The sequence below is a fragment of the Gordionus sp. m RMFG-2023 genome, chromosome 5 (assembly GCF_954871325.1).
Source record: "Gordionus sp. m RMFG-2023 chromosome 5, tfGorSpeb1-WG-v2, whole genome shotgun sequence".
Taxonomy (NCBI): domain Eukaryota; kingdom Metazoa; phylum Nematomorpha; class Gordioida; order Chordodea; family Parachordodidae; genus Gordionus; species Gordionus sp. m RMFG-2023.
Genome location: NC_088779.1, coordinates 6,151,694 through 6,167,934, shown reverse-complemented (window position 1 = coordinate 6,167,934; position 16,241 = coordinate 6,151,694). Strand labels below are relative to the sequence as shown.

Below are 16,241 nucleotides of genomic sequence, written 5' to 3'. Positions count from 1 at the left end.
GTGTGTATTATATGTAAACAGGATTATAAAAGTTTTCATAATTTTGAAGATTGGTTTCAATGTAGAGTAGTTCTCTGTCAAAAAAGATTGTTATTTTATTTGTTGTAATTATAAATAGAATATTATATAAATAAAGTATCATAGTTATATATTAACATCTGCGAAAAAAATTTTTTGTCCCATAAGAAGCCTACTAAACCACTTGATTCGACTAGCCCCATCGATGATCCGACTAACCACGGGTTCGGGGCTACTAGGTTCAAAAAATGACTTTTACTAAAACCTTTCTAGAAAATAATTATTAAATATTTAAAAAATATAACAGTATATATTTATAGGTAGATGTTTAAGGTATCTATTGATATTTTGTAAGATCTTATATGATCATTATTTTCTGAGCTATGATGATTTTGACAAAAATTGCGCCGACTAGCCCTGGTCTCCCCTACTGGCAGTGCCGGCTACCCAAGTTAGTGTGGAAAGATGTTTTTCAACAATTAAATTTATATTAGCTCCTTATAAATGTAATTTGAGTGAGACGAATTTTGAAAAATATATTAAATTGTGTGGATTAATAAAAAAAAGTAAAGTAATTGTTCATATTAAAATTAATCATTGATATTTATTTGTTATATTTTTAAATAAAATATTATTTTATAATGTACAATTAATAAAAATGAAGGTTTTGTGAATGTGTTTTTTTATTTTAATCATGAAATAAAAAAATATTCTTCCCTATACAAATTCGAATGTATATTTGAATACAAAGGTGTTCAAACAGGTTTTTAGAGGTTCGAACCGAACCGATATTTTTATTTATACTAACCGCACTTGAACCGTTATTTTTATCCAAAACTGAACCTGAACCAAACTGATATTCGTTTCGGTTTGGATCCCTGGCTAAAATTATGAAATATGTAAGAAAAAATGAGTAAGATAACAAAAAATCGCGACGGCATAAATTTTATTTATTTATATATTAAATATATAAAGTAATTGTTAAACACTTAACACGAAAGGTTAGCATTTATTATTGATACTTTTTCTAAAATCACTTATTATTTATTTTTCTACCTAATGAGATTTTCAAATATATGTATATATAAAAACTAATTCCTGTAGCAAATCTTTTTACGAATTTAAAACAATAATTGTCTTAATTCTGATATTTAAAAAACTAAATATTATGGGAGAATGAATTTAATTATATTTATATCATATTGAATTTCACTAATTTAAACTTTAAAATAAGTTTTTTGACTAAGAATTATTATATTGGTAGGTATAAAATAATAAAAATTTATAAAATATGACAATTAGTTTATATAAATCTTATAAAGAATAATAAAATTGATTAGAAATTAATACATCGTAACAAAATAAAACAGTAATATTTTTGGCAAATATGTATAATTGGATATCCTTCAATTTTTAATCTTTTAGTTTAGGATCCTCTAAGACACAAGTGTATTGTTATAGTCTTATATACTCTCGGGGGTGGGGAACGGGGAGGTTAATCTTAATTTACAAACACACATGAATCCGTTATATAAATCATTTTATATTTATTTTCCTTAGGGGAATCTCAGCTTAATTCTCTCTAAGTGGAGAAAAAATATCAATACATTTCTAAAGGAAATTGACATTAATCCCGCATATCATTATAGTTAGTTTATTAATTTTTTAAATAAACTATAATTTTGAAATACATTTTGAATATGATTTAGAATAAGATTATCTATGCCTTAAAATTAAAATTCAAGCTTAGACAACCAATGGAACATATAAATTTAGAGAGATTTTTTTATTTAACAAATTATAAAAAAACAAACTTGATTACTAATAATCTGGCACTTTAAAATATTTTTATCGTAAATTAATTTTATTTTTAGTATCTCATTGAATATTAGCTTTAAAAAAAATCAAATACATTTGATTTGATGCTGAACCCAAAATTTTATTATGATTTTGAATAATTATTTTAAAAATAGTTGACAATATTAGTTAATCACACTTTTAAAAAGATTTAAATAATATAGTTGACAATATTAGTTAATCAAAATTTAAAAAAAAAAGAAGACTATAATAATAGACCCCAATTTAACCAAGCACCTTTATACAATGTAAAAAATAATTGTTATACCAAAATTATTTATTAATCATTCCAACAATTTAATTTTAAATTTCCCAAAAAGTTTAATGGCCCATTTCTAATTTGTTTATTATAAAAAATAGATTGTAATTAAAATTTATTAAATAAATAATAAAATAAAAATATATTCTTAATCTTACGCCAGCCATCACCAAACTACTTAACTTGAGTAAATATAAATTATGCTGCTATGCCCTTCTAGGTTTCTCATCAATTTGCTTCTGAAGATTAATCTTTTAAATAACATAAACACCTGACATTAACCTCCAAAATTTAACCAACCGGCAATCCGAAGAACTAACCAAGCATCAATGTATTAAAAATTGTAATGATTATGAATGGCTAAATGCTATTCCTTATCAATCACATGACTATTTCCTAATACAGGTCCCAAATGGCTCCATGCTAAAAACAAATATGATTATCATACACATCTATGGCCTATGCCCGTAGTAAAGGGTACCATATATTTATTGCAGATGCTAAGAAGGTAGGCATTCGCACTATTGTAAAATAAATGTTCTCATATCCTTTCAACCGCTCTTTAACATTTGAACCTGTTGGAATACCTAAACAAATCCACGGTAAAATAAAACTCACGAGACTAAAGAACGGCCTCTAGTTTAGAATTATATTTGTAGAGACTTGTTAACACGAAAAATTTCTTCAATCACTACCACTGAAACCTCGGAACGCCTTAATATATTAATTTTATATTTTGACCATTCATCATTTCTATACAGGAGAACATTGGCAATGATACATTATTTTTCTAAAACTGTAGGAACACTACTGAAAAATCTGTAAAATCACAAATAATATAAGTCTTGAACAACAAGCTTTTCGACATTCATTACTCAATATATATTTTTTTTAAATAAAAAAATCAATAATTAATTGCTAATCGGAACGGTAAAAATAAAAAAAAATAATAAAAACAATTAATTTAATACAAGGTTTAAACTAAGTTTATATAGAAATAATTTATAACAAGCAAAAATAAATTATATTTTTAAACACAATTACTATCTTCTATAATTTCAACGAGAACTGGCCTGGTATCTCTGTCAAATAACATTTTAATAAATATACAGATCTAACTGCTTCCATCCATGTTAATCATGCTCTATTTATCCAAAAGTCAATGAGACTCTTGGAGTTTTTAGATATGACTCCGTAAAATGTATTAGCGTAATATGCTAGGCGCAATATGTCATAACATAACCTTTTCAGAGAGTCAATTAGTTATAAACAATTATCATATAAAAATTATCCATTAAAAAAAAATGAAAAAATATGTAATTAATAAATATACATATCTACTTGATTTTTTAAATGTATAATCTGTTTATGTAATAAAAGTTAAGAATAACAAATTAAGGAGTCGATATAATAAGATTAATTAATCAAATCAAATAATTTTAAACTATGTTAAATTAATCATAATTGAAGCAATAAAGGGGTTTTCATATAGTAATAATTTAGACACAATAAAAATAAAAACAAAAACATCCAATTCAAAAAGTTAAATCGAACTTTTAATTTATTCATATAAATTTAAATTTAATATCATTGAAAATTAATATTTCTTAGAAAATATATGATAAAATTTAAAACTAGAATATATCCAAATTAAATTTTATAAATTTTTTACTATTACATAAATCAGCAAGGCTTATTTAATCTCCTTCTTGAAACAAATTGCTACAAGGTTATGAACAAAAAAAATAGATTATATTTTGATTGAATAATATAAAATTCTGAAAATATAATAATGTTATTTATATATTATGAAAATATAGTTATTTTTATAGCTACTTAAGAGCAGATCTATATTAAAAATAATTGTGAAAACCGATTCTTTTTCCCCCTTGAAAAACCTATCGCTACCCCTCTAAAATATTTATAGGTTGGCTGCGATTAATTAATATTTTTTCTATTTTAGTTTTCAACTTTTTAAGGGGTTAGCTCCTTCAGTATTTATTATCATTTTATGTAAATATACAATTTGTATCCAGTCAACTCTTAACCTTGAATTCGATATAGTTATCCGCATGCCCACATTATCAATCTATTTATGATGATTTTTGTGTTTTTATGAATTTTACCTTTAAGCATCCTAGTATATATATATATATATATATTTCTAATATTAATCCTTTTAATTTATGCCAGCTATTATTTTCAATTCCCATATACATTATTTAAGCTTTTCTCGTCTTATTTTTTGCTTGGACATGTTTCTCTATATTGGATAGTTACTTTTAATATAGAACTGTATATCATAGCCTAATTTGTGTGGAATTCTTTTGTTAAAGTATTGCTCTGTAAATTTCTCTATCTTAACCCATCCTTCCTTATTTTAGATCATGCTTTATAGAGTGAAACCCAGATATTTGCAGCCCTCGTTTGTCTGTAGTTGCCATTAATAATCAATCACATCTCCACCAATTATCATATATTCTATATTTTCCTTATTGACATTCAACCTATGATTTTCTAGGATACACCTATATAACACTTTAGATGTTCATAAAAATAATTCTTCAGAATATTATATATAAATATTATCCAAACTATTTGATTATCTATTTAAAATCATGAACAAAATAAAAATAAGGTATCATAATTTAAAAAATAACGAATAAACTGGTTTTTAATAATTAAAATTTAGTCCAAATATAAAATAAAGTTTTTAAATGTTGTCTGAAAAGAATAACCTTGACATGTATTTCTTGCAATTATTAATTATTCTGCCCCTTGATCTAAAAAAATTGTTTATTTTATTTTCCCTATCTCTTAACTTACCCTAAAACCCTTCCTACTTGTAAGCGTTCTCTGCCAAATATACAATTTCATTACGTTATATTTTTAAGGGCATTTTTTTCTATGGGGGATTTTTTGAGAGTCAAATTTTATGTTTATCTAAATATTACAAAAAAAGTCTTAAAATTTTAATTAAAATCATAAATAAAATATAACAAATATATAAAAAATAATTCTTAGGTAAAGCTACATTAAACATTATATGAGAGATCTGCAAATTACGGGTCGGGTTTTTAAAAAATAATTTATATTTGGGCTCTAATATTTTTTAAAAAATTTCGGACCGAGCTGAGTCTGTTTTAAATTTTTAATCATGAAATCAATAAATTTTATCAAATAAATTGATATATTTTAAAATTCTTGAAAGAAATAAATTAAATATTTCTATATTTAAATGAATTTGGGCTCAGCGGACAAATTATGCACATTCAAAGTTGCAACAACAAAATTCGATACTTTCCAAAATGAAAAGATAGAAATATTTTTCTATAAGCTGGATACTTTACCTAAAAAAATATGATGACCTAATATTGTTGTTTCCATTTAAGCAGACAATAATAAAACAATATGGTTTTAAGTAAAGATGACTTGAGTTTGGCTAAAATTTTAAGACAAGAATAACATTGCGGATCCAAAAGGCTTTGTAGAAATTTTTCTAACAGACTGGCCTATCCAGCCTTGGTTGATTGCAAAATTGATGCTACCGGATTAGCAGAAAACCCGCAGATCTCGTACTATGGAATAGAAAGTTTTGGTTTTTTGAAACACTCGTATCAAGTCAAACCGAACAATTTAAACCTAGAAACTGTTATTTCGCGAACTTTAGTGCATCCGATTATTCAAAAAGGACTGCAGCTAAAATGTTTATAAAATAAATAAGCCCAGAACCTAATTGATGCATATAAGAATTTCGGGCTGGTAACCAAACAACCTCTAAAATACCCTTAGAGGTTGGTTTATTAAGGTTAACGAATTTAAAACTGTTTACAGTAACTCCACCAGTGAATCTGCAAAATGTTAAAGTGTGCGATACAGTTCTAATGAGAAAAAACAAGTTGAGGCCAATCGATTGTTTTGTATCTTTTAAACTTCCATAAATCTGTTATGGTTTTAGATAGAGTATCAAGTTTTGCTGCAAAGATTTCTTATCTTTATCGATCCGGAAGTCAAAAAGAGTAGTGCATACTATTATGAAGTTTTAATCGCTGAGCACTGCTATTGAAGAATTGTGGGGCGATAATTTTTTTATATTCCAGGGATAGAGCTCCATCTCGCTGAGCCAAATTTTATATCATCCACTCTTTGGCCTCCTAATTGGTCTCATAGTGGGCATTTTGAAAGTTAGCTTTGGTGAGCAATAAATTTTGATATTTTTATCTAATTATAAAGTTTAATAAAAATATTACTATTTACATGTTGGTTCTAATTTTATATGTTCAACTTTGTATGTGCATAACTTATGACCCTTTTGATAGAAAGAATGCTATTTATGAAAAATATTGATAATTAATTCCTCTCTCAACTATTATATTTTATTAAACTTTTTAGAATTGGCAGATTTATTACCAAAACAAATAGTGTATCAGTTCAGTTGGGACCCAGTGTTAAACTTATTTTTTAAATATTTTTAGTTTTTTAATCATAATGAAGTCGTGTATTAATTTAAATTTAAATTTTTTTTATTTAGTCGCATCAACATTCTAGCAGTGTGTGAGATATATTCAAATAATTTGTTGAATATTCGAATTGAATAATAATTCTTTATTAGTATTTGAACAATAAGATTAATATTCGCAATCGATATTATTTGATTATTATTTTAAATAGGCCTAGTCCTGTATAATATTAGTATGATCACTATTTTTAAAATATTATAAATCCCAAAATCTTATTATAAATAAATAATATTTAATTGTAGAAATCATGTAAACTGGTTAAGACTAGCTGGTTAAGAACAAATTTTGAAATCGGGTTTGCTCTCCAGGCTTGGTTTAGGATCCTGATTAAGGGAGGCAAATAGGAGTTATTTTAATATTTATTGTTTATTAATATTTTATATATTATTATCAGAAAAATTAATCATTCGCTTGAACTCCTATTTAAACAAGTTATTCCACTAAATAATTATGAAATTAAAAAAGGTAAAATCTTGTAAATCGGTTTGATTCCTATTATATGATATAAACATGTATTATAAAAATTTACATTTTGCTACTTCATCTGTTTTTTATTTAAAAAATTAAGTTAAATATATTTTTTATGTGCAATTTTTTTGATTTAAACAAATATACATCAATTAGAATATTAATTAGTGACTTTAATATATTAAAAAAAAATATCAATTTACCCGCATCTTTAATCAAGTTAACTAATTATATAAAAAATTATGATAAAAATTATTGAGTTAGATAAAAAAATAAAAAATATTCATTAACATAAAGCAAAATCTATATAATTTAAATGAGAAATGCTGTATTGGTTTTTATAAAGGGCATTCAATTTGCCTTACTCATAAATTGGAATAAAAAATTAAACAGAAATTTCAATGTTTTTTTAAAATAGTTGTAAAAAAATATAAATTAAATATTTTATAATAAGAAAAGCTGTTTAAACTTTGAATAGTAAGATCTCAACAAATTTTAATTTAAATATAGTTTTTTCAGGATGTTTTTTAACCTTCAGATTAGTCATAATCATAAACAAATATTATAAAGGTATATGGTGATGGCATATATGTAAATTTCCCGGGAGACTATATTTAGAAAAATTTGACAGGGAATTTTGGTAAAAAACAGGAAAATAGAGGAAAAAGAGATAATCTTTTAAAAAAATTTTTATTGGTCAATATTAATTTTTTTCAAGTCAATGATAACATTTATCTATTAAAATATTATTTATTCAATTATTTTTTCCGTTATATTTGTTTGAAAATGAAATCAATTCCAATCGAGAAATTTGTCAGTTGCATAAGTTGCCTACCCCATCAACTGGAGATAAACCATTCCTGCGACTCTACTAATTATTTTATCCTATTTCGTGATCGTGAATTATCTGTATAAAAATATAAATTAGTGTCATTTCCTGCATTTATATTTTTTTAACAGGCTATTATTAATCAAAATTATTCCTGCCCAGAAATTAGGCTACACAAACTTTAAGGAAGCAATCCGATTTTTAGCTCAGAGAGTTTGGTGTTTTTTTGTTTTTCTTGTTGATAACAACATTGTAGGACTTAATATATGTTATAACACTTTAAACTTTTGTCACTAAATTCGAATTAGCAATATTTTATTTGGATATTTATTTCTTACATGTTTCTTTGATTTCTTCCTATTACTTGCTTCATAAGTTATTATAGTTTTAATTTTTGTGTTTCCTATTTCCTCAATTACTTTAATAAATTTATTGTAACCCCTATTCATAATTGCCTGTTTTAATTGATTTATAGAATATGTAGCTATGATTAAATTTATTATATATTGCTCTCTTATATTTGTCCACCCATCACTAATGAGGATCAAATTTTATACTATATTTTTTAATCCTTTCCTTTTATATTCTTTGTATAAGTTACAAATTCATACAGTTTACTTTGCTTTTCATATGCTACTTTAATCAATGTTTCGTTTGAATTATATTATTTTCTTAGAAATAATTAGATTTTAACTCAATATATTATATACTAAAAATTATTTTTTAAAATTCTTATATTATATAATAAAAATTATCTTAAAAATTTATATGAAGTTGGATTTAAAACATAATAGCACACATTGGGTATCTAAATACATTACCGAATATTTTTGCAAATATTTCAAATAAAGCTGATTTTCTAAAGCAGATATTGATCATTTAATTTGATTAATCATTCAAGGAAATATATTTCTTAAGCCATTGCAAAGTATGTATAAGAATTTTAGAAACGAATTTTATATTACAAAATTAACGATATTTTTTATACATATCAAAATAAAATAAAATATATTTAAATATTATTGCATCATAGAATAATATATAACATTCATTTATTTCTCATATTTCCTAAATTTCATTTCAAAACCATTTATCAATCGTTAGAAAATCTAAAAAATGAACTGCACAATGTGGAATAGGATTAATAATTCAAACTATTTTCCATTTTTTTTTTAAATAACGGGGCCAGAATGTTCCTTTACAAATTCGGGCATGACAATGCAAATAACACCTCTGAAGAATAATGTTATTTAAAAAAATATGAGAAAAATAATGAATTGACTATAAGATACGGGTTTTTGAAGTTTAAAATAATTTAACGATCACTATATAGCAATATTCCGCTTTAAAGGTCTATCATTATTCATTAAGAAATCTAAATGATGCTTCTAGCTTAATTTCTAATATTATCTAAAATTAAAGGGAGTGCATTTTTCCCCAAATTTCCCATTTTTTTGAACTTTAAAGGCCTGAATCCTTTATATTTTTAAAAACTACAATAAAACATGCCCCCACAAAAAAATATACCATGAATTTTTAAACTAATCCTAATTTATATTAATTTTTTTAATATGCATTCTTCATATAAATTAAAAAATACAGAAAAATATATGGCAATTGTATGAAATTAAGAAATCCAATTAACGCTGGATTTCTTTTCCAATAAAATAAGATTTCTCATATTTAAAAAATGCACTCAGTAAATGACGTGAAATCTAAGGATTAAAGATTTCAAAGTAAAACACACTTACCGCAATTTTTATTTAAAAAAAAATAAATATCTCTTAAAAATAATTTGATTTCCAAACAGGTGTATGTATTTATGTTAAAAAATATAAATTTACTTATTTCTTCAGCCTTTTCTTCTGTAAATTAAAAAATAAAAAAGGATTACTCTTTAGATGTCAGTAAAATTAACAATATAAGAAATATTAATTTAATTCATATAATAATGTTATAAAAATAGGTAAATCAAAAACCGTTAACCCTTGTTATTTTCTTTGGTGATAAAATAAGGAACATTTAAATACCTTATTGATATAATTTTTACTCATGTTTTTTGTCGCATTTGTTCAAATTTACAATGAAATATGCGAATAATATTTTTTTAAGAAACATCAATATATATTATGCTTTTTAATTTATTTTTTTTTATGAAAATGATCATTTGAATTTGATTTTATTGGAAAAATAAAATCGATATTATCGAAAAGAGATTTTATATTAGAAAAGTTAGTTGTGTGTTGTGTTTGGGTCATAAATTTTTAAATATGAATAAATCTTAATTTGAAGTTTTATGAGCAATCATTTGTATAAAATATTTATAATATTCACGTTTTTTAAATAAATAAAAACTTAATTAAACTATGATTTGAATAGATATTAAATTTACTCCATTGTTTTATCAGAGACTCTGTTTATATAATTAAAATAAATTAAAAAAATTTATGAATCAGAATTACTTAACTTAATTTAAGTATTTCAACTAGCCATTAGTAAAGAAATATATAAGTAGAAATTAGGCATTGGATCTATTGTTCATGTTCTGTCAGCGATAAAATATTGCCTAAATATCTGCCCGACTAATTTAATTTGGGTATTTTTAAGGATTCGATTCTATCCAAAATTGTATACGTTATTAAATTAGCGCTAAGGAAATATATAAATTGAATTTTATTCTTGAAAAATATATTTATAAGAAAAATTTAGAAAACAAAATAAAAATTGTTGATATCGGAGGTCCGGTCAGAATTAAAATTTGTAAACGAGTACTAACTTGACTCCTGGAAAATGTTTATTCGAGTCAAACAAATTTGAGTTCGTTAGATCTGGACAGTGCATTAATATTAATATTATTAATTAAAATATTCATCTAAAGAATATAAAATAATAATTTTGTTCTCAATTGTTTATTGACCTTTATATTCGCAAAATAAATTTCGAAAAGGAAAAATTGAATTATTTTTCAATTCCCTTTTATTAAATTATATCCATTCTTATGTCTAGTAATAGTGCGCACAAATTGAATATTTCAACGTTGCGTTACAAAACGCAAATAATGCATTTTAAGTGCATTTGTTTAAATTGAGTACGTTTGCGTTTTATATTTTAAATTATTGATATGCGTTTTAAAACGCTGCGTTGAAACGTTCAATTTGTACGCACTATAATATTAACAAAATATATATTCTTGTCAGCTTGTGTTTTATTACATAAATAAATCGAAATAAAGTACATTTCTTTAAGGAAAACGTTCGAGCATTAATTTTGAAAGTTTTGTGTATGATTAATTTGTTTGTAGATTAGAATAATTTAAAATGAATGACTATTAAAAAAAGGTGCATAAAAAAAGGCAGAGATTCTAAGATATATATATATATATATATAAATGATCAATAAATTAAAACTTAGAAACCATGCTTCTAAATTTAACTTTATATACAAGTTTATTTAGTCAAAAGAAATATATTTTAACAAATATATTGATAATGTGACAGCAAAGCAAGAACAGTTAAAGGAATATGCCCGATAAAAATAATTCTGATTATAATGATCAATTATATTCCTGTGTTATGATAAGTGAAGATTACTAACTTAGAGCTCTAATCTCTAATTTCTTAGACATCTCTTTAAAATCCTTGATGATTCTGGATAGTTTTGATCCATTTAAAAATTGAGACATATATTTTATGAAATTAAGTTTAAAGAGTTTGTTAAAAGTTTAAAGAGCTTGTTAAAAGTTTAAATGATGAATTATATGCACTCATTGATATAGTGTTTAATTGGGAAGGAGGGGGGGATAAGCGTATCTGTGATAAAATCATGTAAAATTTTTTGACCCATGATAAGGAATATATAGATGCATTAACAAATTTACACATATACCTGTACGACCTGTTTATTATAAAAAATAAATAATTATCAGACAAATAATGTTTAGAATAAAAATTATTATTGAACTAATATAGGAATCACTATAATAATTATGCAATTAAATTAGAAAATTTACATCTTAGAGACATATAAATCTAAATGAATATCCACAATTTATGCCCTTATGAATTTTTTTAACTGTAACATTTTCCTTTTAGATTTCTCTTAGATATATATAGATTTCTCTTAGATATATATAGATTTCTCTTAGATATATATAGATTTCTCTTAGATATATATAGATTTCTCTTAGATATATATAGATTTCTCTTAGATATATATAGATTCCTCTTCGCAACATGTCAATACCACTAAACATTTTCTGTGAAAATGGTGAATGCATTATCGCGAAAACAGTCACGAATTTATTACATAGAATGCATTGCCACAAAAATATTATTTATATTACTATGAATGCATTATCTCGAATACATTATAGCGAGTGTATTATAGCAAATTATCAATAGCGAAAGAAATATCGGAATGTATTATCGCAAATCCATTACCGATAATATTGCAAATGCATTACAGCAAATTACCATGATTGCATTATAGCGAATGTACCAATACATTGCATTTATTTATATTTGACAAATGATTTTTTAGAATTAATATAATGTTTTAAAATTCCTTTGTTACCTATTACAAATTTTTTATTTCTCACGCTCTACAAACTCTGTTAGGCTTTAGCATGAACCCCTTAGTTTGATTAAAACTAAAAGAAATTCATTGGCCCCTTTGAGCTGCCCGTCCTAAATCTATTTTAGATTTAACAATATGCAGTGGGTTTAAAATTTAATAAAATTAAGTATTTCTCATAATGTACTTTTATGTTAAGATTATATCTAGTCCACCCAATGGCTTTTCACTTAACCGTTTAACAATACATTTCAAAATGTTTTTCAAAAAAATTGTGTTAAAATGCTTAGTAGCTACGCATTATAATCAGTTAGATATTTTTATTAATGAGGAATAAAAATATATGAGGACGAAATTAATAATTTTTTATACTTTTCCCTTTTTAAATTTTAAAATCGGTATTTTTGCCCTGTGTCTTTTTGTCCAGAGGTAATTAATTTAGTCCAAAGTTATCTATGTTCAGTGTTTTTTATCCGGGGTATTTTTGTCAAGGTCTTTTTATCCAGGACACTTCGAATAGATTGTCCTGTAAAATTCGTCACCTACTATTATATCAAATTTGGTATTTATAAAGTATATTTGAAATTTTTTGTTAGATGACGTACAACAATATCTTGGCATTAGAAATATTCAATATAAGGATTCAGGGAATTCATAATTTTTTTTCACTTTATAGCTTGGGGGGCATTTCTTATTTTTGACAAACTTTGAAAATAAACGCGTTACTTTTTTGACGAGAACGCGTTCGTGTTTTAGGTTCATTAATTTTTTAGAAATCTTCTTATTTTTATTATTTTAAAAATAAAAAATATATTTATTTATATTATTTTAAAAATAAAAAATATATTTATTTATATTTATTTTAATATTAAATGAGACATCGTTTTGTTGAACCCAAATGGGTTGAATTTTTGTCAGTGTACGTTGATAGCGTTCAATATTTGTAGAAATGTTTACAATACTAATTATTATCATAATTATTGTTGTTTTACTTTCATTCATTTTGGAAATAAGGAGTCTTCTTCAATGTCTCCATTACCTAGGATATGTCGAAAACATACACTCCAATATTCTCGTTTATGTGGCCTCATTTTTATAAAAATATAAAGCTGAGATAATTATTTTTGAGTAAGTTTAAGATATCTAACTTAAAAAGAGGTATTAACCCTCGATGGAATCCTCAGTCCAAGATGAGATTCCATGTCCTTACTCTTTTAAAAAGGCTAGGGCGTGAGAGCCAAAAGTTAATGTAGCAACGAGTATGGGCAGGATTATATAGTTAATAGGTAGTATTGGCAAAAAGTGAGTTTATTCAACTCAACATCCATGAGAGCATCATTTTTTATATTGAATGATGCAAGAGGATTAAAATATGAAATTTCTATGTTAGAAATATATGTATTTCTTCCAAAAAATATAACAGATTTATATATGGATTTGCGACGGAATTTTATGGTCAAGTTGGCTTGAGAATTAATAATATATCAGAGGTTTTAAAACGCAATAGTATCATTGCACTTTGAGTGTGAAAATAGTCCCCTGCAACCCCTGCAAATAAAGTGGTGTCCTTTTGAGTTTGAGAAAGAAAGATTAACAATCGTTTTAGCAGTAAAAAAATAAAGATAATATATAATTGGTAGGAGTTTTGAGATATTTACAGATCTAACTTCTTGTTAATTTATAATTTAGGTGACATCCGGTTAAATTAAATAATGTAACCCAGGCTACAAAAATAGGTTTATGTTTAGCTGAATGAGAGGGAAAATACTAAACACTCCCTAATGGAATATTGAGATTAATTAACAAAGACACCATATATTTTTTAGATTGTGATAATGATCGTAATATTGTTAGTATTTTTGATATAAATAAAAAAATGCATCGGAGACACATAGCTTATAAAAATTAAAAAAATATTGTTATATAATAGTATAAATTGAGGAAAAATAAAAAAGTATACAACACATGTAAATGAATTAAATTTTAAAAATGACTCTTCTTAAAGGAAGACAAATAATTACTCCTCTAGAGCTAAAAAAAAGTAAACAAAGCATTTAAGGAAATATTCTAGAAGTAAAATTTGTATGACTAATGCACTGGAATTACCAAGGGTGAAAAAAATTACTAGATGCCGCCAGATAAGAAGTGACATTTTACAACTTAATAATTAGGGTTTATCGATGATTAGAAATTATAAATAAAAAATAGTAATGCGAATACTACAAAAATAGTAAATAAAAAAAAAACAAGGTTCTGTTATCATATGGAATGGATATCAAATAATAGACCAGGTTTTAGGTATTATGAAATTTTCAATATTTTTACAAAGTAAAGGGATTAAACATATTTTCATGATTTATATAATAGGGGTTAAGATGATCTTATATTAGCTAATATATTTAAATTATCCTTCTCATTCAGTAAAACCAACTTATGGGTCAGAAATTAATTTAGAAATAGAGTTTATTATTAAATTAATATAATTTAATACATTATCAATATTTACCCAACCTCATCTCACCACCATTTAATTGCATGTAGTATACATTTTTAGGGTTTAGTAGGTTAAACAGGACATTTAGTAATATTAAATAATACCAAAATATATTTTAGAAAATTAAGTCTAAAGAGTCTATTAATGTCTTAAGTGATAGGGTAGGATGTTGCTTCATGGAGACATGGTTTTATTGAAGAAGAGGAGGCGGTAATCACAAATGTGATAAAATATTGTAAAAATATTTTTGACATTTATAACTATAATAATAAAATTATATATGGATTAAAAAATTTACCTGTTGACATTTGATCGGACTCTTTAATAATAAAAAATAACAAATACCTATCAAAAAATAATGCTTTAAAAAATTTTTATGTAATATAAAATATAATGTTATTTTAATATGAATATTTTATTGATATTAATATATTATATACAAGCATAAAAAAAATTGACAAATAAAACTTAATAAAGTAAAATTTAATAATAAGCATTAATGTCTTAAAATAAGATTTAAAATATATATGAAAAATATTAAAAACTCCAAAGATATCTAAAATTAAAAGAAGCATTTTATAATTCCTCACCTTTTAGCAAGAGACCCATATTTAAGTCGTTGTTTTGAATCAGAGGATAAAATTTATCTTTCTTAGTTATCTTATATATTAACTATTGAAAAATTTTTAGAAAAATCTTTGGAGCCTTAAAATCATTTGTTTAGGTCGATTTGTACATTTATCATGCATATTGATAGAATTGAACCAAATATTTTAATTTCTAAATATGAAAATTGTTATTTGCTTTTCTTTTCCAACAAATATAAAAAATAATTATATTTTTTAAAAAGTGAGAATTTATAGTATATTTATTTAATGTACGAATCAGTCAAATTGATTAAATAAATGCTCAAATAAAATAGAAAAATTTAATCTTTATTAAAATATTCTTTTGTTTATTTGATACTATTCAAGGTTTCTTCAAGAGTTTAAGGATATTATACAAAATAATTATCTATCAAATATTTTCTCTCATCTCAAACACGTCAAAATATTATTTTATTAAAATGATTTAAATATCTTATTGTGAATTATAAGCTAAAAAATTATTTTATAAGTCGAGTTTCATTCAAATAAACAGCAAAATATATTTCTTAAAATGAATCGCTAAGATAAAAAATAATATATTAATAATTGATTTCCAAATTACTACCCTAAATTAGTG

General features: G+C 24.2%; 1 long non-coding RNA gene across 1 annotated transcript in view; it reads right to left on the bottom strand.

Annotated features, from left to right (window-relative positions):
* Window positions 1-218: 218 nt before the first annotated feature.
* Window positions 219-16,241, bottom strand: part of LOC135929626 (uncharacterized) — a 29,684-nt gene continuing 13,661 nt past the window's right edge. The window contains exon 3 of the long non-coding RNA XR_010572623.1: window positions 219-287. This is a non-coding gene — a long non-coding RNA (uncharacterized LOC135929626). The remainder of the gene's footprint in view (window positions 288-16,241) is intronic.